General features: G+C 42.7%; 1 long non-coding RNA gene across 1 annotated transcript in view; it reads left to right on the top strand.

Moving 5' to 3' along the window:
• The window catches only part of LOC128053476 (uncharacterized), a 59,158-nt gene extending 49,154 nt beyond the window's left edge, over positions 1-10,004 (top strand). The window contains exon 3 of the long non-coding RNA XR_008199922.1: positions 9,212-10,004. This is a non-coding gene — a long non-coding RNA (uncharacterized LOC128053476). The remainder of the gene's footprint in view (positions 1-9,211) is intronic.
• Positions 10,005-27,582: the final 17,578 nt, after the last annotated feature.

A 27,582-nucleotide genomic window follows, 5' to 3' on the forward strand; every position in this document is an offset into this window, starting at 1 on the left:
AAATGAAGCAGGGCAAAGGTTAACAGTTTTGCCAAGACAACACACTGGTCATAGCAAACACTCTCGCTGAACAACACAAGAGACCACTACACATCGACATTGCCAGGCGGTCAATACCAAAATCAGATTAATTATATTCTTTGCAGCCAAAGTTGGAGAAGCTTTTTACAGTCAGCAAAAACAAGACTGGGAGCTGACTGTGGCTCATATCATGAACTCCTTATTGCCAAATTTAGACTTAAATTGAAGAAAGTAGGGAAAACTGCTAGACCATTCAGATACTACCTAAGTCAAATCCCTTATGATTATACAGTGGAAGTGACAAATAGATTCAAGGGATTAGATCTGATAAGCAGAGTGCCTGAAGAACTATTGACAGGAGACAGGGATTAAGACCATTTCCAAGAAATAGAAATGCAAAAAGGCAAAATGGTTGTCTGAGGAGGCCTTACAAATAGCTGAGAAAAGAAGGAAAGCTAAAGGCAAAGTAGAAAAGGAAAGATATACCCATTTGAATGCAGAGTTCCAAAGAATAGCAAGGAGAGAGAAGAAAGCCTTCCTCAGTGATCAATGCAAAAAAAAAAAAAAAAAAAAAAGAACACAATAAAATGGGAAAGACTAGAGATCTCTTCAAGAAAATTAGATACACCGAGGGAACATTTCATGAAAAGATGGGTACAATAAAGAACAAAAATGGTATGGACCTAACAGAAACAGAAGATATTGAGAAAAGGTGGCAAGAGTACACAGAGGAACTCTGCAAAAAATAATCTTCACAACCCAGATAATCACAATGGTGTGATCACTCACCTAGAGCCAGGCATCCTGGAATGCAAAGTCAAAAGGGCCTTAGGAAGCATCACTATGAACAAAGCTAGTGGAGGTGATGGAATTCCAGTTGAGCTATTTCAAATCCTGAAAGATGATGCTGTGAAAGTGCTGCACTCAATATGCCAGCAAATTTGGAAAACTCAGCAGTGGCCACAGGACTGGAAAAGGTAAGTTTTCATTCCAAACCCAAAGAAAGGCAGTTCTAAAGTATGTTCAAAGTATTGCACAATTGCACTCATCTCATGTTACCAAAGTAATGCTCAAAATTCTCCAAGTGAGGCTTCAACAGTACGTGAACCATGAACTTCTGAAAGTTCAAGATGGATTTAGGTAAGGCAAAGGAACCAGAGATCAAATTGCCAACATCCATTGGATTGTAGAAAAAGCAAGAGAGTTACAGAAAAATATCTACTTCTGCTTTATTGACTATGCGAAAGCCTTTGATTGTGTGAGCCACAACAAATTCAGGAAAATTCTCAAAGAGATGTGAATAACAGACAAGCTTACCTGCCTTCTGAGAAATCTGTGTGCAGGTCAGGAAGCAACAGTTAGAACTGGACATGGAACAATGGACTGGTTCAAAATTGGGAAAGGAGTATGTCGAAGATGTATGTCTCCTCCCTGCTTATTTAACTGATATGCAGAGTACATCATGCGAAACGCTGGGCTGGATGAAGCACAAGCTGGAATCGAGATTGCCGGGAGAAATATCAGTAACCTGAGATATGTAGAGGACACCAAACTTATGGCAGAAAGAGAAGAAGAACTAAAGAGCTTCTTGATGAAAGTGAAAGAGGAAACTGAAAAAGTTGGCTTAAAGCTCAACTTTCAGAAAACTAGGATCATGGCATCCAGTCCCATCACTTCATGGCAAATAGATGGAGAAACAGTGGAAACAGTGAGAGATTTTTTTCTTTTCTTTTTTTTTTGGCGGGGGGGGAGGGCTCCAAAATCACTGCAGATGGTGACTACAGCCATAAAATTAAAAGACACTTGCTCCTTGGAAGACAAGCTATGACTGACCTAGACAGGCTATTAAAAAGCAGAGACACTATTTTGCCAACAAAGTCCATCTAGTCAAAGCTATGGTTTTTCCAGTGGTCATGTATGGATCTGAAAGTTAGACCATAAAGAAAGCTGAGCGCTGAAGAATTAATGCTTTTGAGCTGTTGTTTTGGAGGAGACTCTTGAGAGTCCCTTGGACTGCAAGGAGATCAAGCCACTCAATCCTAAACGAAATCAGTCCTGAATATTCATTGGAAGGACTGATGCTGAAGCTGAAACTCCAATATTTTGGCCATGTGATGAAAAGGACTGACTCATTTGAAAAGACCCTGATGCTGGGAATGACTGAAGGCAGGAGGACAAGGGGACAACAGAGCATAAGATGTTTTGATGGTATCACTGACTCGATGGACATGAGTTTGAGCAAGCTCTGAGAGTTGGTGATGGACAGGGAAACTGGGTGTGCTGCAGTCCATGGAGGTCACAAAGAGTCAGGCATGGCTGCGTCACTGAAGTAAACTGATACATCAGTTTGTGCAGCATTAATTATATGTCCAATATTGAGTTTTCATTTTAAAATTGCCATATCTTTCATTTGAAAGTGAAAATGAAAGTTAGTCATTCAGTTGTGTCTGACTCTTTGTGACTCCAGGGACTGTAGCCCCCCAAGCTCTTTTGTCCGTGGAATCCTGCAGGCAAGAATACTGGATTGGGTTGCCATTTCTTTCTCCAGAGGATCTTCATGACTCAGGCAGTGATCGAACCCAGGTCTCCTAGCATTGCAGGTGGTCTTCACTGTCTGGGACACTATAGTCACCCATCTTTAACTTACATTTTCTTTAGTATTTGTTTTTAAATTTCTTTTTTTTTTAATTTTACTTTACAATACTGTATTGGTTTTGCCATACATTGACATGAATCCCCCATGAGTGTACATGAGTTCCCAATCCTGAACCCCCCTCCCACCTCCCTCCCCATATCATCTCTCTGGGTCATCCCAGTGCACCAGACCCAAGCATCCTGTATGAAGGAGAAATCAAAAGCTTTACAGACAAGCAAAAGCTGAAAGAATTCAGCACCACCAAACCAGCTCTCCAACAAATGTTTTAAATTTCTTATACATCTTTGGTTTGACAGTATTGAAACTGAATGTTACTTTTTAATTTATTGCCAAAATCACTGCAGATGGTGATTGCAACCATGAAATTAAAAGATGCTTATTCCTTGGAAGGAAAGTTATGACCAACCTAGATAGCATATTCAAAAGCAGAGACATTACTTTGCCAACAAAGGTCCGTCTAGTCAAGGCCATGGTTTTTCCAGTGGTCATGTATGGATGTGAGAGGTGGACTGTGAAGAAAGCTAAGCACCAAAGAATTGATGGTTTTGAAGTGTGGTGTTGGAGAAGACTCTTGAGAGTGCCTTGGACTGCAAGGAGATCCAACCAGTCCATTCTGAAGGAGATCAGCCCTGGGTGTTCATTGGAAGGACTGATGCTAAAGCTGAAACTCCAATACTTTGGCCACCTCATGCGAAGAGTTGACTCATTGGAAAAGACTCTGATGCTGGGAGGGATTGGGGACAGGAGGAAAAGGGGACGACAGAGGATGAGATGGCTGGATGGCATCACTGACTCAATGGACGTGAGTCTGAGGGAACTCCGGGAGTTGGTGATGGACAGGGAGGCCTGGTGTGCTGCAATTCATGGGGTCGCAAAGAATTGGACACGACTGAGTGACTGAACTGAACTGAACTGAAAGTCCTATATGTTTTTCTTTTCTACTGAAAATATCTTCTTTTTAATGATTTAAATAACTTTGCAGCTATAGAATAGAAATGCAATCCTACCTTGGTGTGTTGATTTTGTGTAGAGCAATTATGTCGTGCTCTCTCACTAGTTGTAGTAATTTCCCTATCGATTTCTTGAGACTACTGTAGATGATCATATTTGCTAAAAACAGCAATTTGGTTTCTTTTATTCTTTTTACCTTAAATTTCTTTATTTATTTATTTTGGTATATATTCCCTTATTTTTGTCTCAGTCTTAGGTAAAACAGTTGTAGCTTTTCATTCAGTCATCAAATATTCAGCCATAGCTTAGCATATGCCAGCAAACAAAACCAACAAAACCCTGAATGTATGGAGTGTATTTAACAAAAGTGAAGACAGAAAATAGCCACTCAGCATAATAAATAGCTAAACTATATGCTGTTGTAATAGTGATGGGTGTCATGGGGGAAATAGTACAAAAAAGGTGGGGAAGTTCTGAGGAGGTGTTGCAGTTTTCAGTCAGGTGATCCATCAGGTAGATATCTGGAGTCAGGGCAATAACTGGGCAAGAAATTTCCAGCCAACATAGTGTTCAGATACATCAGAGAAGCAAGGCAGCTTGTGTGGAAGGCCTTGGCCTTCCCCTTGGAGAGGTCAGGGAGGTGACAGAGGCTGGACAATTCAGGGTCTGGGGTAATTTAGGGACTCGGGCTTCTCAAGGGTATAATGGGCGTGGCTAGAAAGTCAGACAGACAAGGACCATGGCCTGTTGTAAGCTTTAAAAAGACTACATGTATAATTGCTACTATATTTGGAACAGCTGGCTTGGCTGGAAAGAAGATGCAGGCTGACTGCAGAAGCAACCCCAACACTCCAGGCGAGAGGTGAACATAGCCCTGAAAAGATGGCAGTAAGAAGGCCAGCTCTTGATATTTTTGGAGACCACAGTCAATGAGATTTCCTGATAGAATGTTAGATAAAGAGGCAGAGTAGAGTTTATTCACCACTGGAAGAACAGAGTTGCCAGCTGGCAAAGATGGGATCAGGTCTGAAAGGAGCATCACGGGTTTGGTATCAGAACAGCACTTTTGAGATGCCTCTTAGACAGAATTTATGGTGCCTCCTGAAGATTCCTTAGGTTCTTTTCCTTCTACTAATACATAGGTAGGGCATTCTAGGTGCCCCTAGACTGTTCACCTCCTCAAGATCTTAAGTCGTTTAATACTGACCACCAATCTCAGGGAGGCAGCTATCCTATGAAGGGGCTTTACATCCTGGTCAGAAAGTCCCCACATCCCACCATGTTACCCCTCACCAACACATCCCAGACTTTCCAATGGAAGCCACCTTCCTTCTGCTGCACACGCACCCTTGGGAATGTCCTTTAGTGAGTCTGCTGGTGACAAGTTCGATTTTGACTAGCTGGATATATTTTTTTCTTTCCCTTCTTCTTGAAAGACATAGGAATTTAGTTTGACAGCTATTTTCTATCAGCACTTTGAAGAAGCCAATTACTCTGACTTATGACAACCCACTCCAGTCTTTTTTCCTTGGGCTACCCCATGAACAGAGGAGCCTAGTGGGCTACAGTCCATGGGGTCACTAAGAACTGGACATGACTTAGCGACTAAACACAACGCTTTCTGTTCTTACCACTGAGAAATGATGCGTCAGCCTGGGGCCTAGTTCATTGTCTTCCCTCCTCGGCCACTCCATAGTTTCACAAAAATAAGTATGGATTTTATGAACTTCACTACGTTGACTGCAACTCAGTAGGTTTCCTGGATATACATCACAACAACCCTGAAACATTTTTTGCTGCTGTCATTATATTTTAAATAGTGATTCTTAACCTTTCTTTATTTTCTTCTTCTGGAATTCTAGTTAGATGAAATCAAAACTTCTCACTTTTTTTCCTGTGGCTCACTCTCCCTGTCATAGTCCTCATCATTTTTCCTCTGTGGCTACATTCTTTATCTGCCAGTTCACTAATTCTTCTTCTTCTTTTTTAAAAATTTCTTCAATTTTCTGTCTAATGCATTCTTTTAATTTTAATTTCACTTGTAGAAGATAGTTATGATGTTATTCTTTTGAAAATTTTCATGCTTTTGAGTAAACTTTTGCTGCTTGTTTATATTTTCAAGCTCTTATTTCTTTAAACATATGAGACAACATTTATATTCTGATAATTCCCATTTTGGATTCTCTTTTGCTGTCTACAGTTTCAGCTGGCTCTCCTACGTGGCGTCTTTCTTTCTGTCTGAGTTTTATGCTTATGCAAATGTCAGCTCTTTCCCCTGGATTTATGTGTGTAAATGTCTCCTACCTGGTTCACTCAGCTAGGATTTGGACCTACTTCTGCCAGTGGCCTGCCAGCCTGAAACAACCTTAAATTCATTCTTCCTTTCTTTTCTTCCTTCCTTCCTTCCACACAAATATTGTGACGTGGGGCTATACATTGTGTGAAATTACAAATACTTTTCCCTCCAGCCTGACAGTACCAAAATTGCAGTCAAACAATCTCCCTTCTGGACAGTGGTTTGATTCCTTGAGGATCTCAGGTTTATGAGGAGAAGCATCCTCGGAGACTCCTCACCTCGGTCAGGCCTACGTTTTCATCTTCCTCCATATGGAAGCCAAAGTTCAAGGCCTCCAGGTTTCTGATGAAATTCCAGGCAAAGCCAGTTTTGGTTCCTGCTTATTCCCCAGGTTTCTGCTTTCATTTTCATTCAGAGTTCTATGGATTCCTTCTTCTATGCCAATGCAACAGCGTGACTTACTATTATCATTATCTATCTTCCAGTATTTCATTTTATCAAAAATATTGAAGTCATCCAGGGCCCTAGTCTACTAGAGATGGAAGCCCTTTTAAGCCTTTTGAGGAAATAATTTCAGAATGTCAGGCATTTACTAGTAAAACAGTCATAATGAGTGATGTAATTTCAAATATTGTCCTGAAATTAGCATTGAAATGTGTATTTTCGTGACTGAAGGACTAAGAACTGTCTACATCCCCTCTTATTATATTTTGATTTTTTGATACACATCTGACTTCTTTTAAAAATGATTTCTAGAGTCTTAAGCTGGAGAATCCAAGAAAAGTTGTTCTATAATAATGGCACTTAAGGCGTAGAATTGTGCATGGGAAGGGATCAACACAGCTTTTATTTGTATTATTTCTCTTTGGATTTTGTTCTATAGTTGCATATAGATTATGCCTTTTAAACATCTAATAGACATGCAATTTTAAGCACTAACATTTTTCTAACAGCATTAGTATCTATATCTATCTAGACTCTCAAACATCTATGCAGCACTTGATACCAGTACTTGATAAGAAAATAGAAGATTCTAAGGACAACAGAAATGCTGGAAAAATAAGGTGTAGAAATTTGGTCCAGTTTGTAAGAGAAATAGTCTTCTTGGTGGAGGAGGACACAATGAAGAGAGGGGTTTTAATCCTTTTTTTTTTAAAAAAAAGTAAGGATATTTAGGAAGCAAATGTAATTTATGGCATAACCTGATCTAATGAACTGTCCTTTTAGCTTGGTGAGTGTCAAGGACCCCTCTCTGAATCTCCCTGAGTCCCCCCCTGAAACATTTCCAATAGAACATCTCATATATAAGAATAACGTTAAAATAGGGAGACTTTAAAAGCAAATAGGGAAAACAAATCCAGAGTTGTTGTGTGTTCAACATCTAGTGGGATAACATTCAATCCCTGGGTTGGGAAGATCTCCCCTGGAGTAGGAAATGGCAGCCCACTCTAGTAGTCTTGTCTGTAGAATCCCATGAACAGAGGAGCCTGGAGGGCTGCAGTCCATGGGTCAAAAAAGAGTTGATAGTGATTAAATCAACAAAACACGTCTCATCTGCAATCTCCTAAGTATGTCATGAAAGCAATATACACTGTGAAGAAACTTCTCCCCGCGGCACACACGGCTCTGCCCAATTAGGCCATTCCTCCGCGGCTCTGAGTCCTCGGGGCACAGCGTTACGGGCTAGGATGGCTTTATTTATCACACTGCTCTGTGTGCTTTTTATGGTGCCAAATAAATGTTAAATAATAACCATGGGGATTTTAATGTCTTGCTCAGAAGCATCCTCCATGAGTCGCTGTGGGAGACAGTCTAGCAACCATTTAATTCCCCCCAGTTTCGTATATTTTGAGCAGCCTAGAAGTTGTCTAGTCTAATAATAATCTAAATGTGTTTTACTTAATGGCAACATATATTTTTTAAAATTGGTAGAATGCCACTCATGAGACTCGACAGGCTCTTTGTAATTTCTTCGTGATGCTGCCAACATGACCCATATCCCTTTAGTGTTCCTTTGCCATCCTTGGGTTGATGCACACACATACACAGGTGAGCACACTTTTTATATTTGTGTGCATATAATTTATTTTATGAAATCTAAAACACACAGATGTTATTCATTTATTTTAGACCTGATATGACCTTGAGCACCAAACTCACGAGTGCACATGAGTAATAAATAGGTAAGCAAGTAAGTAAACAAACTAAATAGGAAGAAGGGCTAGCTCTTCTCTGCAGCAGAATGTCATGTGCCAATAGGAAAATGTGGAGACTACGGCAGACTTGGAAAGTTAACATCTTTTCAAATATCAAAATGAAATTTGGATCATGCAAGAATCACCAATGAATGACAAATATAGGAGGACGTTTTGATGAGAAGCATCAAGTAACTCCTTGCAACACTCTTTTTCATTTCCAAACAAGGTAACGATGCAGTGGAGACACTGGATATCACGCTGGTTGAGTGTCTGCAGCTGTCATCACTGAGGGACAGATGGAGGCCATGTGCCCCCAGGGACGAGGCCTTGAGAAGGACACAGCAGCTCCTCTGTCCTTTTCTAGCTGAGAACCAACATCCTGGGTCCGGTCCTGCAGAAACATCACACAACAACGTGAAGAATGCTCTGCTTAAAAGTGGAGGAGGGACACTGTAATGAAAAAATTCAATTTCAAACCAGCACAAAACCGTAAAGCAATTTTTCTACCAATTTAAAAAAATTGAATAAAATAAAAAAAATTCAAGGTCATAAAAAATGTCTGAAGAAATGATCTGGATGAAAATGGATTGAAAACACCTAAGTACAAAAACTGACTCATGGCTGGGTCCTCTCCTGGATGGAACAGTTTGGAGGACAGTATTTCAAAAATTGGAGTAGGTTATATAAAAGTGGTAAATCAGTGTTAATTTCCTAAAGTGGATAACTGCTGTGGTGATGGCAGAGTTCCATCTTATCAATGTACACGTCAGGGTTTAGGGTAAAAATAATACTCTCTGCAAAAATTCATTTAATCCACTTTCTGTATCCTTTCATAAATAAAAATTACTATATATGTGTATATATAATTCATTTCTTCACTATTAGGCCTTCTAATTTCAATTTACAAAACCCCAGTTAAATAAATATTAGCCTCTGGAGAAATGAAGAAAATATTTCTATCTAAAGGCCTGTGGGGGGTGGGCGGTGGAAATAGCATTTCCTCACTTCCTTTTCCTAAAACATGCTACTACTAGGGTTGTAAAAATATTTTAACATTCACAGGTTTTTTTTTTTTTTTTTTTTTTACAGTGTGCCTGTATTTTGCTCCCTTCCTCCATTTTAATATTTCTCCTCCTGTGGTTTGGAGCACAGAAGCTGTACCTGCCAACACCCAGGACACTGTGAGGACCTGGAGTTTCTCATGTTGGGGATGCCCGGGTCCCAGGCCAGTGGAGAGCCAGGAGAACGCCGTGTGTGAAGCGGGTTTTATCTGCACGAACACAAGGCCAGAGCCCTGGCTGACAGTGCAGACTCGCCTCCTCCCTCCTATTCATCCCTCCATCCCGCGCCCTTGCCAAGGGCTCCTTTCTCTGACCCCTGGCTTTCTCCGTTCCCCAGCATTCCGGGGACTTCATCCAGCGTGCATAACCTGCGCCCTTCAGTAATCACGCAAACCCGATTCAATGACGTCATGCCCTGGCACCTCCGAGCCAGCGCCCTGCGGTTTCCGGCTGCGCTTCCAGCCGCGCCACTGCCCGCAGATGGACCCGGGTCTGGGTCTCTACTGTGCCTTCTTCCTGAGGAGTCACACTGCACGGCGGTGCATGCCTGCCCAGCTCAAGCTCCTTTCCTCGCTGTTCATCCGCATGAAATCTCCCAGTCATCTGCAAAAGGAATGCTGAGAGGCTTTGTTGGCCTAAAGCACCAGAGAGGGAAGCAGATGACAACCGGTTTCAAAAAAAAAAAGACAGAAGAGACTTTCCTAAGATGAAAAACTTCTGAGAACATTCACAGATGGTTGCTGTGCCAGGGAGCTCCCAGCATCTGGCCACAGCGATCCAGTGCACTAGGGCGGACAAAGTTGTTGATGTCGTGCTTTAAAATAAAGTGACCCAAATGTGATTATTAAAGCTTATGAATTTATTTGTTCTGGGTCAGTAACCCTTCACCGGCCGCAGGCGCTTTTCACAGAAGGGCCATGAGGATTAGCTCTCTGTTTAGAATACTCTGATTCTTTTCTAGAAGCAGGGAAAAAATCACCGGACTAATGGCTTGTTTTAATCATTGTGCTCTGTTAAGAACCACTGGATACCTAATTTTTAAAGAATTAACTTAATTTGGCAGAAGAAGTAGAATCAAAGCAATACTGCACATCTCCTCAGCACTCACCACTGGGGAGGTGGTGTTTTAAAAAGTGACATTGTAGTGGAAAAGCTCGTGGTTGTAGTGGAAAGGCTAGTGGTTTTGGAAGAAGTCTTATTTCCTTCTCCTTTGTTGGTTAAACAAAAGACCAGGGTAGGAAGCAAGAGAGTGAGTGAGAGTGAAAGTCCCTCAGTCGTGTCCGACTCTTGGTGACCCCATGGACTATACAGTCCATGGAGTACTCCAGGCCAGAATACTGCAGCGGGTAGCCTTTCCCTTCTCCATGGAAACAAGAGGGAAAAGTTTAAAAAGAAAAATATCTAAAATTGTATTTGTGTACAGATGAGAAATTGTCTTAATATATCTCTTTAGAAACTTTCATCGAGTAAAAGAATGTAGAGAGTCAGGTGCTAAAATTAAGCTTTTCCTAGAACAAATTTTCAGTCTGAAAAGTTAGGTGAATTTATCAATTTAGAAGCAGTATTGAGGGAAAGTGTTTTCTTCTGTGATATTCTGAGAATCCATGCCTAGAAACGTGAATAGAAGGAAAGTTGCTTGGTCGTGCCTGACTCTATGCAACCCCATTGACTGTGGCCTGCCAGGCTCCACTGTCCATGGAGTTCTCCAGGCAAGAATACTGAAATGAGTCACTATTCCTTTCTCCAGGGGATCTTCCTGACTCAGGTATTGAACCTGGATCTCTTTTATTGCAGGTGGACTCTTTACGATCTGAGCTACTTCTTACTTATTAATAAGCTTTCCTTTCCCTTTCTTGCTGCCTTTTGTACATGTAGGTGTACTCTGTTAAAATGCACAGATGGAGAGCGACTCTCAGCTACATTTAGGCTCTTTGTTCCATGCAGGTGGGGATCTACATTGTCGAGTCGGTTGTCGTTTTTCTCTTAAAATTTGTGTTGATACAACTTCAAATCAGTTCTTGAGACCACACGTATTTAATGGCTTGTCTAATCTTGCTTTACAATCAAATGTGAGAGACGAAATTATAAGCAATATTTGAGCATGTGAATGTATCTTTGACTGTTAGTATCTTTTGACTGCTTTTATGCTACTATAAAACACAGAATAAAACCACAGGTGAGAAATCTTTTGAGAATGCAATCTTTGAGGATGACGGGGACAATCTCCAGGCACGTTCTGGCTCCAGTGCAGACCTTGAGGTCATTGCACTAAGTGCTTCCCTTCTGTGACTGAGGATGGGATCATGAGGCCTTCCAGAGTCTCTCTGTGGGTTTATCCTTGAAAAGTCTTTCCCACACACTTTCTCATTCTCTTTCACTTATACTCATTTAAAAGTAATGTGGAACATCTACCCTATGGTACTTGCCCTGCTAAGTACTAGGATACTGACCAGAAATGCCACCAGCCCCTGCCTTCAAAGGGTTCCAGTCATGGAAGAGGAGAGATGACCGTCTAACGGATAGCCCTGTGTGCAGAGCCTGGAGCCCCTGAGCTGGGTCAGGACCCCAGGCTGTGCCTCGTTGTGGAGAAAACTCCTTCCAGTCTCTGAGGACACACATCCCTGCCCTGTTAGCCTTGCACTTTACCCAAGAATGGACCTGTTCTGCAAGCTTCTAGTTCTGATGAAATATAGCTGTGAGTGCCTTGAACAGTATAACCATTCCTTTACATTATGGATTTTGGTAGGGAAGTGCAAAAGCACTTCCTAAAATTTAAATTCTATTGGCTGTTTCAAAAGACAAACCTTTCTCCTCAACTCTAGAACACAGATATTCAAGAGATGACTGGTAATTTCAGCCAGGAATAGAACTTAAGAAAGTTTATTGAAACTTTTGACCAAGTACCATAAAATACCATAACAAGAAGTCTGTAAAACAGTGTTGTTTTTAAGGTTCTAATGGAGAAAATGTTTCAGCTAAATAAAAAGACCACTTTATTCTTTTCCCCAAAATGGGGTATTAGATAAGAAATGGGCCTGAGGGTTGCTTTTCATTACAATGAAGCTGCTATACTTGTTTATGGGTAAAAAGGACTCTGTGAAGAATTCTTAGGTCATACCTCACAGACTCAGCATCCTGGTCAAATTTGACAGTCCTGCCAGAAAGTCCAAAGTGAAGAACTAGAAAAGCCTAGAGCAGTCGTTCCCAGGACGTGCCTGGAATCAGAGTACTTGTCAGAAATACGCGTTACTGGACCTCGCTCCAGACTTACTGCATCCGAATAGTGAAGGAAGGGCCAGGGAAACGGATTTTTGCCTGCGAGTCTGTTTCTAGTTCATAGGGATATTCGTTTGTGTCATATTTCGTTTTATTTTTTTCAAACACTTTATCTTGTTCCGGGCTGTAGCCAATTAGAAATTATGTTTTTAAACCTTTTACTTTGGAGATAATTGTAGATTCACAGGAAGTTGCAAGAAGAAGCACAGAGTGGTGGTGTATACCCTTCACCGATGGTAATATCTTGCATGATTGTGGTATGGCATGACAACCGGGGTGTATGCGTGAACTCTGTGTGTGTGTGTGTGTGTGTGTGTGTGTGTGTGCATTTAGTTCTACACAGTTTCATCACATGAGCAGATCTGTGTCACCATCAGTCAAGACACAGAACTTGCGTCCCCGTAAGAGTTTCTCCTGCTACCTCTAAGAGCTACACACCCCTCGCCCTCCTCCCCACCCAGTACGTCCCTAAACCCTGCAATCACTAACCTGCTCCCCTTCTCTATAACTTTATCATTTCAAGAATGTTCTGTGGATGGGGTCATGTGCTATGTAGTCTGTTGGGATTTCCTTTTTTTTGCTCAGCATAATTCTCCGAAGGTTCATTGAAGTCATCACTGGCGTGAAGAGTGCATTCTTCTTGAACGCTGAGTAGGATTCCATGTGTGGATGGATGACTGTTTAACCATTCACCTACTGAAGGACAGCTGGGTGGTTTTCAGTTTGGGGTTGCTAGAAATAAAACTGCTATGAATCTTTGGTGTTTTTATTACATTTTATTATTATTATTGGCATTATATTTCAGTCATTCTGGGAGGTGTGTAGTGATATCATATTTGGCTTTAATTTGCATTTCCCTGATGCCTAATGATACTGAACGTCTTTTCATGTGCTTACTTGTCATGTAAATTCCTTCTTCTGTGAAAAGTCTATTCACATTTTGTGTCCATGTTCTAATTAGAGGGTTTATTTACTGTTGAATTTGAAAGCTTTTTATATATTCTAGAGAGGGGTCCTTTGTCAGATACGTGGTTTGGAAAAACCTTTTTTAGCCAGCTAGTTGCCTGTCTTTTTGTACTCTTAACAAGATTGTTGGTAGAACAAAAGCTTTAATTTTGATCAGGCGTATCACCTGTGTTTTCCTTTGACAACATGTGCTTTGCATGTCAAAGCTAATCACTTTTTATGTAGCCTTGGGTCCTATTTTTTCCCTTTTGGGATAGCTCTGTAATTTTTCATTTTACGCTTAAGTTTATGATTCATTTCGTGTTCATGTTTGTGTAAGATGTGAGGCTCACATTGAAGTTTCTTATTATTTTTTGCCTATGGTTATCCAGTTGTTCCGGTAGCAGTTACTGACAAAACTAACCCTCTTCTCTAGTTTTTGTACTCTTGTAAAAAAATCAGTTGGGCCTATTGGTGTGGCTCTATGTCTGATTTCTTTATTCTGTGTCTACCTCTCACGCTGATTGCTGTAGCTGTTTAGTAAGTTTTTAAATTGGGTAGATTAATTCCTCCCACTTTCCTTTTGCAAAATTTGCCTTTGTCTTTTCATATAAATCTCATTTTATTTATTTAATTTTTTATTGAGGCATAGTTGTACAGTATTATATAAATTTCATATGTACAACATAGTGATTCACAATTTTAAAGGTTATATTTCATTTACAGTTGTTAGAAAATATTGGCTTTATTGTCTCTGCTGTACTAGGGGTCCTTATAGCTTATTTATTTTATACATAATGGTGACCTCAAAGAGGAAATATATGAAAGTGCTTGTATATTTGCACATACAGAGAAAATGATTAAATAAAAATAATAAAATCAGAACGAATGAAGATTATAAAGAGATGAAAATTATGATGGGGAAAAGCGGAAAATATAGGTAGGTGTAGGTCATATAAAATAAGGACACTTAGTGAAATGAGTAATATATTTACAGTGTCCTTTTCTAAATATATAAAAATGAAAAGAAAACAAAACCCTTTGCCACTCCTGGTGGTGTTTGCTTGAGTGTTGGCTGAGAGAAGCTCAAGCCTGGAAGTGGCAGCTTCTGTGCAGCAAGTCGGGTAAGCTGGCCTAGAATCTTTTGATCAAACCACCACAAAATTAAAAACAAACAAGCAGATAAATAGAAATATAGGCAATCAAATAAGTGTTCATTTTTAAAAAGAAACCATCCTAAAATGCCACATTCTCTTATGACCACACTGTTTACTTTAGAAAGACACTTTATTTAAATAAAGTCTGACACTTGTGGGACTTCTTGTCTGTTTTCAGTTCTTTTTCTAGTTTGACATGTCAACGTCAGTGAACCCCCAGGTAACCAACAGGCTTCCTGTCTTAAAGCATGCTTTCTCTTTTCTTGCCAGAGTCGGTGAGAGTTACATCTGGATTCAGGATTGCTCTTCCTTCTTATTTTATTATCAAATTCCTACACTTTTTTCAGGGCTTTTATCAAAATCTTCTGTTTGGCAAACAAATCTCTTTCTCTTTGAAATTCTAACTTTAGTTCTTCGGCCAGTACTTTGTGGTCTACTTGAATCTACTGTGAAATGTGCCCCAACTAGGGGATAATTCTTTAATTCCATGAGAGCCTCGCACATTTCCTGGAAGCCATGATGCCCATGTATTCAGTGGGAAAGCTCTTAGTCAGCATGTGTCCCTCCCTACAATGTTAGTGATTACGGCAATCAGCCCTTCTCTTCATCTGCATTCATTAGTGCTGCTTTCTGGCTCCCCCAGTCCCCAGAGAGTGTTCACGGTCTGGTTCCCCCCAACCCCCCAAAAGAGTTTTCATGGGATTGCAAGTGGTGCTTTCAGCCTCATGGTTTCCAAATCTGACATTAAGGAGATAGCACATACCTTTCTTAAGCATGGGCTTCCCTGGTGGTTCAGATGGTGAAGAATCTGCCCCCTATGTGGGAGACTCAGGTTTGATCCCTGGATTGGGAAGATACCCTGAAAAAGGGAATGGCAACCCACTCCAGTATTCTTGCCTAGAGAGAACCCCACAGAGGAGCCTGGTGGGCTACGTCCTTGGGGTAGAAGAGAGTCCGTGACTGAGTGACTGAGCCTGCACCCACGAACCCATGAATTTCCCTCTGTGAGATTAGAAGACCGGAGGGTAGAGAAATGTCACTTTCCTATAATTTTCATCACACAGAGCAACATGTCACCAGGAAGCAATCAAATAGAAAGTTGGCTGTGGACTTTTCTACATTGATTAAGCTGACCTGTGGCAGGCGGTATGGTGCTTGCTGCCACTTGACAATTTTAGATTATTTAAAAAGTGCAAACTGAGTGCCATCTCTCTCTCTCTTGTTTTTACTTTCTTGAGCTGGTACACAATACCCTAGTGTAATAAGGAACCCTAGAAGGCAGTGAGTGACCACAGTCCCCAAGGAATCTCTGGTTGCAGCCCCAGTTGGAAGCTGCCCAATTATATTTTGGAACTTGGTTGATAGAACTAATCAAGAGAACTCAGAAGGTGGGCACAGCTCGTTAATCTGGTTGTGTTCACTTCTTAGTGCTCTGAGCCCTGGAGTGTTAGCTATTTCTGTGTATTCCTGAGTGAGTAAATCAATAGAGGTGAGATCAGTTATTCTGAAGCTTAAAGGAATTTGATTTACAATGAAATCCTTTTTATGAGTGACAGTGTTCTAGAAATTCTTTCCTGGGTTAATTCAGGTCTTCTGAGAAGCAAATGCCAAGAGAACATCACTTCTGCAGGAGATGAACATGAGAGTCTGTAAGGTGAGGGGAAGGGATGGGAGAGGTGAGGAGGCTTCAGACAGTGATGCCATTCTGACATCTGCCAGAGGGCAGGGAGGAAGCAAAGTGGGTGGAGGAGCTTCAGACACAGGCACAGTCTGCGCCAGGCTCAGCGGCCACCGGGAGTCCTGAGCAGAGGTCAAGCCCAAGGGGAGAGGAAGCCTGTGGTGGCAGAAGTGCCTTCGTCCTGGTGCCTGGCCGTGCTCTGTCGTCTGGGGTGTGGCCCAGGACACGTGACCTGGACATGGTCACGAGGGTGGATCTGAAGGTGCGAAGACTGGAGGCAACTGTCAGCTCTGTTCTGGCGTCCACTGACACGTGTGTGGAGGGATCCCCCCCTAGTGCACAGACCCTCCTCTTCGTGTGTGTCTGGGGAGTGCCTCTCCCCGCCCCTGTGAGCTGCTCTTCCTGAGGGGACGCTTAGAAGAAGGGGCTTCGTGTGACCAAATGCCTTGGCCTTGGGGTGGCTCCTCGTTCTCACGGCCCCTCTACTGTGGCCTCTCCTCTGCCACCCCGCCGCTGAGCTGGCCCTTCTGCAGTCTCAGAGGCTGCGCTAGTTTCCTGGGTAGCAAAACACAAAACTGGGTGACCTGAAAGAACAGAAATCCCCTCGGGCTGTGGAGGCCAGGGGCCTGACGCCAACATGGCGGTCGGTCAGGCTCTAACCCTCCACTTACTGCCTGTGTGGTGTTTTTCCCAGACACTCTTGGTACCATATGCATGACTTCAGGTCTTCCAAGAAGCAGTTTTCAGAACAGAGCCAGGCGTTCACTGTAGCCTACTAGGGCTGCCGTAAGAAAGTACCACAGACTGCTGGCTTCAACGACAGCAACATATCATTTTTTACCACTCTGAGGCCAGAGGTCCAAGATCAAGGCTTCTACCGAGCTGGCTCCTCTGAGGATCTGTTCCCATCCTCTGTCTCTGGCCCCCTCTCCCCTGTGCCTCTTTATATTAACTTCCCACTGTGCATGTCTGTCTCCAAAGGCCTCATCTTTATAAGGACACCAGTCATACTGAGTTAGAGCCAACCTAAGAACCTCATTTTCACTTGATTACCTTTAACTTGATTACTTGAAGTCCTGGGGTTTGAATGCCTGCACATGACTTGGAAGAACTCAGCCAATAACAATAGCATGCAAGGAATTATGGGGAAATTCCTGTGAAGAACACAGAGGGACGGACAAGGTGAGCAGCCCAGAGATACCTTCAGATTGTAGTGAAGACCCCAGGCTCTCCAGGGACACAAGGGAAGAGGGGGCTGGTGGGAAGAACTTGGACTGCCAGGTGGTTGGCAGGGAGTCTAGGCCAGGCCCTGGGGCAGGCCCCTGAGCAGTCATGCCCCATTGTTAGCAGATGCCCCCAAACAATCCATGCCCTCTTGAGGGCTCTATCTTCCTTGACTAGTCTTGCAGCTTTTTGGAGGGGGGCTCTGGGTCCAATAGATTGTATCTTCTACAAATGGAGAATATAGTGCTTAAACCACAGATGATTAAATATTTGGGAAGTAGTAGAAGAGAGAATTAGAAGCAGTGACTAAGGAGGACCCCGGACTTGGATGCAGGCTCACACAGATCAGGTGGCAAACACTGAAGAGGAGCCCTGGGTGACCGGATGGTGCCTTCACAGCAAAACAGCCCAGTTTGCTGGCCTGGTTTTCTTGGGAGCAGGAGTTTGGATTTTCTAGCAGCTGCTTTCTTCAGATTGCTTAATATCTGCTTTTTGATAGAAGGGCCATAAAGCATATCAGAGAAATGATGTATTTATTCTCTTGTGGGAGTTCAAGGTAAGTATTCTCTGGGAGAAGAAAGCAGGGGAATGAAAGGCTCTTCCTATTCCCCACCGACTGCTCTTGACGCGACAGCACCTTAGAGTTTATGTCTGCAGTTCTTTGACACCCAGGGACTCCAGAGCCTGGGGCATCCTCAAATGCATCAGCCTGTCTTTGGCTCCCTCTCCACTGGGTCACACATCATGTGAGACTTTTTCTTTCCTGTCTTTCTTTTGGAGAAAGCTAGATGAAGTTTTGAAAGCACCCTCTACACCATATCATTGCGCAAGTTTTCAAAAGCATGACCTTATTTCTTGCAGAAGCTCTGTTACTCTTCCCCTGCATTTCTACATGTCCATCAGCAGCAAAGATTTTCTTTTTTTTTTTTTAGTTTTGGATGCGAAGGATTACAAATTTGTCTCCCACAAGCCCCTTCACAGGTTCCTCCTCCTCGCGCCGCCCTTTCCTGGCCCACACCACCCCCACGGGGGACACACTGGCTTCCTCCCTGCGTTCTCTCTGGCCTCCCTTTCAAGCGTTTTCTACTTTTTATGCCAAAGCTGAAGTGTGGAAGCCCCGGTGTCGCCACGGCAGTCGTGCTGTCGTGAGCCTTTGCTGGGGTTTGAGCTCTACACTTTGAAAAAATAGAATGGCCTCGAAGAATCCAGAGGGAGAGAGCAAGAGAGAGAAAGCGGAGAAAAATAAAGCGGGGCATCGGCCTACAAGGAGGAGAGAGCAGGGGAAAGCAGGGCAGAACCCTGAAAATGCATTCGCGGTGACATCACTGCCTTTCCCATAGAGGCCATTGACTTGGGAGGCCCAGCGTCCATTCACTGTCCAAAGCCAGCTCTCTGGGGCCGGGGAGCCATCTCTCTCTTCCTGAATGCCTTTTTTGTTGGGAACAGTGGACTGCTTCTGAAGGGCTGCATAAATGACTGCGTAATTCACTGCCGTTGCCAGGAAGTCTGAGGCACTTGTGTGCTAACAATGGGGAACTTTATCTCCCGCCCCATGCTGGAACTTCCAGCTGTAGGTCTGAATTCTAATAAGGGCTTTGCTCCTGCCTCTGAGGTTATGGTAATATTTTATCCATCTTCTTTCATGAAGACATAGTCATGGCTGCTGTTGGGCACTGGAGGCCAGTCCTGAAGAGTGAGGTGTGCTGTGGGGGAAATATGAATAAAAATAAGAGGGAGAAAGAAAGAAAGTAGCTTCCTTATTAAGTTGATGGTTTTGCTGCATATGATGAGTCTCTAAACTGACTTAGAGGAGAGAAGATAAAAATTTCACCCTGATCCATAAATCTCTGAGCCAGGAAGATCACTTCGGGGAATTTTTCAGGTTATAAATGCCACCTCTGTTGTCTCCTTTTCAGCAGAGTCATCAACAGCTGAGTCGGGCGATGTGCTCAGAATTTGCGTGAGGCCCTCGGGTTCCTCTTCATGTCCGTATTTGCTGGTAAATGACTGTTTATTTTTAACAAGTTCATCTCTCAGGCATTCCAATCCAGCAGTGCTCCCTCATCTGTGCTTTCACTTTCTAAGGTTTCAGATTCCTGCTGTTAACCTCTGTCCAAAAGCATGAAATGGAAAATTCCAGAAACAGATAGTTTTAAATTTTGTGCCACCATTCTGAGTGATGGATGAAATCTCATGCTGTCCTGCTCTCTACTTTTGGGAATCATCCCTTTATCCAGTGTATCTGACTGTTAGTCATGTTAGTAGCAGTTAGTAGCTCAGTTATTAGATCAGCTGTTGGGTATCAGGGCTGGTGTACAAGTGACCCTCAGTTCAGTTCAGTTCAGTTGCTCAGTCGTGTCCAATTCTTTGCGACCCCATGAACTGCAGCACACCAGGCCTCCCTGTCCATCACCAACTCCCGGAGTTCCCTCAGACTCACGTCCATTGAGTCGGTGATGCCATCCAGCCATCTCATCCTCGGCCGTCCCCTTCTCCTCCTGCCCCCAATCCCTCCCAGCATCAGAGTCTTTTCCAATGAGTCAACTCTTTGCATGAAGTGGCCAAAGTATTGGAGTTTCAGCTTTAGCATAAGTCCTTCCAATGAACACCCAGGACTGATCTCCTTCAGAATGGACTGGTTGGATCTCCTCGCAGTCCAAGGGACTCTCAAGAGTCTTCTCCAACACCACACTTCAAAAGCATCAATCTTCTGTGCTCAGCTTTCTTCACAGTCCACCTCTCACATCCATACATGACCACAGGAAAAACCATAGGCTTGACTAGACGGACCTTTGTTGGCAAAGTAATGTCTCTGCTTTTGAATATGCTGTCTAGGTTGGTCATAACTTTCCTTCCAAGGAGTAAGCGTCCTTTAATTTCATGGCTGCAATCACCATCTGCAGTGATTTTGGAACCCCAAAAAATAAAGTCTGACACTGTTTCCACTGTTTCCCCATCTATTTGCCATGAAGTGAAGGGACCAGATGCCATGATCTTCGTTTTCTGAATGTTGAGCTTTAAGCCAACTTTTTCACTCTCCACTTTCACTTTCATCAAGAGGCTTTTGAGTTCCTCTTCACTTTCTGCCATAAGGGTGGTGTCATCTGCATGTCTGAGGTTATTGATATTTCTCCTGGCAATCCTGATTCCAACTTGTGCTTCTTCCAGCACTAGTTTTTCTTAATTATGGTCCCAAAGCACAGAGCAGTGATGCTGGCAATTAGAATCTGCCAATGCCTGGAAGTCCTTACTTTCAGTGAAAAGATGAAAGTTTTTGACTTAATAAGGAAATAGAAATAACATATGCTGAGGTTGCTAACATCTCCTGGGGCTTCCCAGGTGGCACTAGTGGTAAAGAACCCATCTGCCAATGCAGGAGATGTAAGAGACCCAAGGTCAGTCCCTGGGTTGCCAAGAAATCCTGGGGAAGGAAGTGGAAACCCACCCAGTATTCTTGCCTGGAGAAACCTGTGGACAGAGGAACCTGAGGAGCTACAGTCCACAGGGTCACAAAGAGTCAGACTTGACTGAAGCGACTTAGCACGTGCACACACACACACACACACACACACACACTAAAAGTGAATCTTCTATCTGTGAACTCATGAACAAGGAAAAAGAAATTCATGTTGGCTTTGCTGTTGCATTTCAAACTGCAAAACATCCTTACAGCCATAGTGCAAGACAAGTGTTTAGTTAAGAAGGAAAAGGCAATATTTTGAGAGAGAGTGACCATATTTACATAACTTTTATTACAATGTTGTTATAATCATTCCATTTTATTGTTAGCTACGGGGCTACTCTTTCAATGTGACTAATTTATAAATTAAACCTTATCATGGGTTTGTAAATACTAGAAGCAAGCATAGTACATGGTTTGGAATCATCCTTGGTTTCAGGCAGTAACTGAGGGACTTTGAACAGATAGATCCCCTGTGGATAAAAGGGGATAACTGCACTTTATTTATTTGAAGAATGGTTCCTAGCTAAGTGAAAAGTTGAAGCAGTTATTAACTTCTTGCCTCTTAGATTCTAAAGACACACTCCTAAATAAGGTTAGCAAAGAAGGTCAAGGTCATTCTTCATCTGGGACCCTGGAAGGACATTTTCTAGTGACTGGCTACAGTGAAGACAGATGTTTTGAGGAACTGACTCTGTTTCAGATGCACTCAAGCTTATCACCTTGGTTAGCTTCCATCAGTACCCTGGGATAGGATATTATCCCGTTTTTAGTGCATACAAACTAATAGTTGCTAATGGATAGCTACCTGCGCTCCATTTCCACCATTCAGTTCAGTTAAGTTCAGTCTCTCAGTCATGTCCGTCTCTTTGCAACTCCATGGACTGCAGCACACTAGGCTTCCCTGTCCATCACCAACCCCCAGAGCTTGCTCAAACTCATGGCCATCAAGTCAGTAATGCCATCCAACCATCTCATCCTCTGTCATCCCCTTCTCCTCCTGCCTTCAATCTTTCCCAGCATCAGGGGCTTTTCCAATGAGTCAGTTCTTCACATCAGGTGGCTCAAGTACTGGAGTGTTGAGAAAGTATTGAGAAATCCTGCATACAGATTTCTCAGGAGGTAGGCAAGTTGGTCTTATATTTCTTCTTCTACTAAAGTTTATATTCAGGTTTCCTACAATCTTATCTTCTTGCTGGGAGAAGTTGTCCTGATTCACACCACGAGGGCAACATCATCCATCCAGGAAGCTGCACAGAAAAAGCCTGCATGCTCAGGCATTTCAGTTGTGTCCCACTCTTTGTGATCCCATGGACTGTAGCCTGGCAGGCTCTTCTGTCCATGGAATCTTCCCTGGAATAACACTGGAGTGAGTTGCCATGCTCTCTTCCAGGGGATCTTCCCAACCCAGGGATATATTGAAGGAAAAGGACAAAAAAATTTTACAGAAATGTGGATACAAGCCATTCAAGAGTAGAAAAATTGACAGAAAATATATTAAAATAACATTTATTTAATGCAAAAGATATTTAATTTACTCATAATAAGAAAAAATGTAAATTAAAACTACACTAAGATACCTAAACTGTGGAAAATTCTTCAAGAGATGGGAATACCAGACCAACTGACCTGCCTCTTGAGAAACCTGTATGCAGGTCAGGAAGCAACAGTTAGAACTGGACATGGAAACAGACTGGTTCTAAATAGGAAAAGGAGTCCGTCAAGGCTGTATATTGTCACCCTGCTTATTTAACTTCTATGCAGTTCAGTCTCTCAGTCATGTCCGTCTCTTTGCAACTCCATGGACTGCAGCACACTAGGCTTCCCTGTCCATCACCAACTCCCAGAGCTTGCTCAAACTCATGGCCATCAAGTCAGTGAGAAACGCTGGGCTGGAAGAAGCACAAGCTGGAATCAAGATTGCCAGGAGAAATATCAGTCACCTCAGATATGCAGATGACATCACCCTTATGGCAGAAAGTGAAGAGGAAATAAAAAGCCTCTTGATGAAAGTGAAAGAGGAGAGTGAAAAAGTTGGCTTAAATCTCAACATTCAGAAAATGAAGATCATGGCATCTGGTCCCATCCCTTCATGGCAAATAGATGGGGAAACAGTGTCAGACTTTATTTTTTTGGCTCCAAAATCACTGCAGATGGTGATTGGAGCCATGAAATTAAAAGATGCTTACTCCTTGGAAGGAAAGTTATGACCAACCTAGACAGCATATTCGAAAGCAGAGCCATTACTTTGCCAACAAAGGTCCGTCTAGTCAAGACTATGGTTTTTCCAGTAATCATGTATGGATATGAGAGTGGACTATAAGAAAGCTGAGCACAGAAGATTGATGCTTTTGAACTGTGGTGTTGGAGAAGACTCTTGAGAGTCCCTTGGACTGCAAGGAGATCCAACCAGTCCATTCTAAAGGAGATCAGCCCTGGTGTTCTTTGGAAGGAATGATGCTGAAGCTGAAACTCCAATATTTTGGCCACCTTATGTGAAGAGTTGACTCATTGGAAAAGACTCTGATGCTAGGAGGGATTGGGGGCAGGAGGAGAAGGGGACGGCCGAGGATGAGATGGCTGGATGGCATCACCGACTCAACGGATGTGAGTTTAAGTGAACTCCAGGAGTTGCTGATGGATAGGGAGGCCTGGTGTGCTGCAATTCATGGGGTCACAAATAGTTGGACACGACTGAGCCACTGAACTGAATTGAAGATATCATTTCTCACTCAACTATTTGGACACTATTTAAGAGCTTGACAATTTACTCTGCTGTTAAGGCTATCTCACATTCATCACTGGTGGGAATTTAAATGACTCTTATGGAGGCGGATTTGGCAAAATCATACACAGCTACATATGCATTTATTCTTCAACCCAGAAATCCCACTTATAGAAATTTACCCTAAGGATATATTTCTAGTAATACAACAGAAAGTGAACCTCTCTGAAATTACTTTTTTATATAGTTTTGAGATTTGAAAATAACTCATTATTCTAAATTTCAAAAATTAAAAAAACAAAATTGAAACAAGCAAAGGGGGGAATAGAACTGCAAACAAACTGAAGCAAATGGATATAATATTATTTAAAATGAATAGCAAAACCAATTCGGGGGAAAGGAAGAGACTGTCAAATAACCTATGAGCCGTGTTGACTGCGCATCCTCAGTCTAGCAGCATGAGTGGGGATGGGGCAGGGAAGTAACTGCCAACAAATCCTCAACTCTTCATTCAGTTGCTTGCTTCTAGTTGTTGCGTGGCTGAGCGCATCTATTATGTGAGTTTGCTAAATCGCTTCAGTCATTTCCGACCCTTTGTGACCCCATGGACTGTAGCCCGCTAGGCTCCTCTCTCTATGGGATTCTCCAGGCAAGACTACTGGACCGGGTTGCCATGCCCTCCTCCTGGGGAACATCCTCAACCCAGGGATCGAACCTGGGTCTCTTACATCTCTTGTGTTGGCAGGTGGGTTCTTTACCACTAGTGCCTCCTGGGAAGTCCCATCTGTCATAGGGCTGAGCAAATCAGGAAATGAAAAGATGCTGGAAACCAGGTTCTTATTGTAAAAGGATGAAGATATAGATATCATAGTGCAGAGTGCGTGTATGTATAATTACACACTGCATGCTGCCGTTATAACTTCTAATAATATTTAATGTCGATGTAATAAGATACTATATCCATTAATGAGCACATGTATGTATTGTATATACATGATACACAAAAGGTACCTGCAATGTGTTACACATAATACTTGCAGATACATATGAATTAGTTCAAATTCAATTGGAGTGAATTCAATGGCAACTTAAAACATTGGTATAAGCTTAAGATTTCTAAGATAAGGTCATAGAAATGCATGCTACTGCTGCTGCTAAGTCGCTTCAGTCGTGCCCGACTCTGTGCGACCCCAGAGATGGCAGCCCACCAGGCTCCCCCATTCCCTGGGATTCTCCAGGCAAGAACACTGGAGTGGGTTGCCATTTCCTTCTCCAATGCATGAAGGTGAAAAGTGAAAGTGAAGTCGCTCAGTCATGTCCGACCCCTAGCGACCCCATGGACTGCAGCCCACCAGGCTCCTCCGTCCATGGGATTTGCCAGGCAAGAGTACTGGAGTGGGGTGCCATTGCCTTCTCCATAGAAATGCATACATATGTGTCACATAGGCATATGAGTGTATGTTTGTACATTGTGTGTTTTTTTATATATTCCCCCACACCTCTGTCTCCTGAAAGAGCATAGAAGCATTGGCAGCCCGGAAGCAATGCACACACTTGATGCAGAGCTGGGTGTCTGGCTCCATCCTCCTTGGAAGGGAACCAAGGCTTCGGAGTGTGAAGTCAAGTGGGCCTTAGGAAGCATCACTACGAACAAAGCTAGTGGAGGTGATGGAATTCCAGTTGAGCTATTTCAAATCCTGAAAGATGATGCTGTGAAAGTGCTGCACTCAATATGCCAGCAATTTTGGAAAACTCAGCAGTGGCCACAGGACTGCAAAAGTCAGTTTTCATTCCAATCCCAAAGAAAGGCAATGACAAAGAATGCTCAAACTACCACACAATTGGACTCATCTCACACACTAGTAAAGTAATGCTTAAAATTCTCCAAGCCATGCTTCAGCAAGTCGTGAACCGTGAACTTCCAGATGTTCAAGCTGGTTTTAGAAAAGGCAGAGAAACCCGAGATCAAATTGCCAACATCTGCTGGATCATGTAAAAAGCAAGAGAGTTCCAGAAAAACATCTATTTCTGCTTTATTGACTATGCCAAAGCTTTTGACTGTGTAAATCACAATAAACTGTGGAAAATTCTGAAAGAGATGGGAATACCAGAGCACCTGACCTGCCTCTTGAGAAACCTATATGCAGGTCAGGAAGGAACAGTTAGAACTGGACATAGAACAACAAACTGGCTCCAAATAGGAAAAGGAATACGTCAAGGCTGTATATTGTCACCCTGCTTATTTAACTTATATGCAGAGTACATAATGAGAAACGCTGGGCTGGAAGAAGCAGAAGCTGGAATCAAGATTGCCGGGAGAAATATCAATAACCTCAGATATGCAGATGACACCATCCTTATGGCAGAAAGTGAAGAGGAACTAAAAAGCCTCTTGATGAAAGTGAGAGAGGAGAGTGAAAAGTTTGGCTTAAAGCTCAACATTCAGAAAACAAAGATCATGGCATCTGGTCCCATCACTTCATGGGAAATAGATGGGAAAACAGTGGAAACAGTGTCAGACTTCAATTTTTGTGGGCTCCAAAATCATTGCAGATGGTGATTGGAGCCATGAAATTAAAAGACGCTTACTCCTTGGAGGAAAGCTATGACCAACCTAGACAGCATATTCAAAAGCAGAGACATTACTCTGCCAAGAAAGGTCCATCTAATCAAGGCTATGGTTTTTCCAGTGGTCATGTATGGATGTGAGAGGTGGACTGTGAAGAAAGCTGAGGACCAAAGAATTGATGCTTTTGAACTGTGGTGTTGGAGAAGACCGTTGAACGTCCTTTGGACTGCAAGGAAATCCAACCAATCCATTCTAAAGGAGAGCAGTCCTGGGTGGTCTTTGGAAGGAATGATGCTGAAGCTGAAACTCCAATACTTTGGCCACCTCATGTGAAGAGTTGACTCATTGGAAACGACTCTGATGCTGGGAGGGATTGGGGCAGGAGGAGAAGGGGACGACAGAGGATGAGATGGCTGGATGGCATCACCGACTCAATGGATGTGAGTTTGAGTGAACTCCAGGAGTTGGTGAAGGACAAGCAGGCCTGGCGTGCTGCGATTCATGGGGTCGCAAAGAGTCGGACACGACTGAGTGTCTGAACTAACTAACTAACTATAGCTTCCCAGAGAAATGTCTGATTCCAGTGCTAGGTCAAGGAAGTTGCAAGAGGAGCCTGAAATACATCATTAGCTCAGAAGAGAAAGATTCAAAAAGCGATGGACAACTTGTTGGAAGGACACAGAAACCATTTTGTAGGACTTTCTCTGATCAATCTGTACAGTTGGAGCACCAAGATAATTGGGGATGGTATTAAATTATAAACATGGAAGAAAGCAGAATCCACAAGTCTAGGTTGATAATAGGTAGATAAATAAATGACTTCATAGAACTTCTCTAGGGCTTCCAGAAGATGAAGACGAGGCAGTTTGTTAGGGTATCTTGCTGCTACTGGAGGGGCAGAGGTCCATACCTACCTTCATTTACCTGTTTAGGAAACAGTAGTTTAAAACTATCTGAGAATTTAATGGAAATAAAAACCCCTACAGTGTGCATGAGACATTTTAGGGCACACGTTGATTGTGTGTTACAATTGATTGATCTTCTGGACAGGCATTAAAAGGAGGGCATTGTTATGTTTACATTTCAGACCAGGGGGTGGAGGCGTGGCAAGGGTTCACAGACATTGAGACCAGTCACCATCTAATGCACAGGGGCCTGCAAGTCACTCTGAGTCTACAGGAAGAGTCACAGGTTCATAACAGAATGGGAGCGTGTGTGGATATATTGTTTTCATATTTTAACGTGCAAAATTATCAGGTCCTCGGAGCCCCACTTTGTTTACTTCTTAGGATTTACTGATGGAAGCAGGGTTGTAAATGTGGTCTCCTCCAAATTCACACTCGGCAAAGGGTTCTCCTGGAAAAT

The sequence above is a fragment of the Budorcas taxicolor genome, chromosome 9, assembly GCF_023091745.1.
Source record: "Budorcas taxicolor isolate Tak-1 chromosome 9, Takin1.1, whole genome shotgun sequence".
NCBI classification, from domain to species: Eukaryota; Metazoa; Chordata; class Mammalia; order Artiodactyla; family Bovidae; genus Budorcas; species Budorcas taxicolor.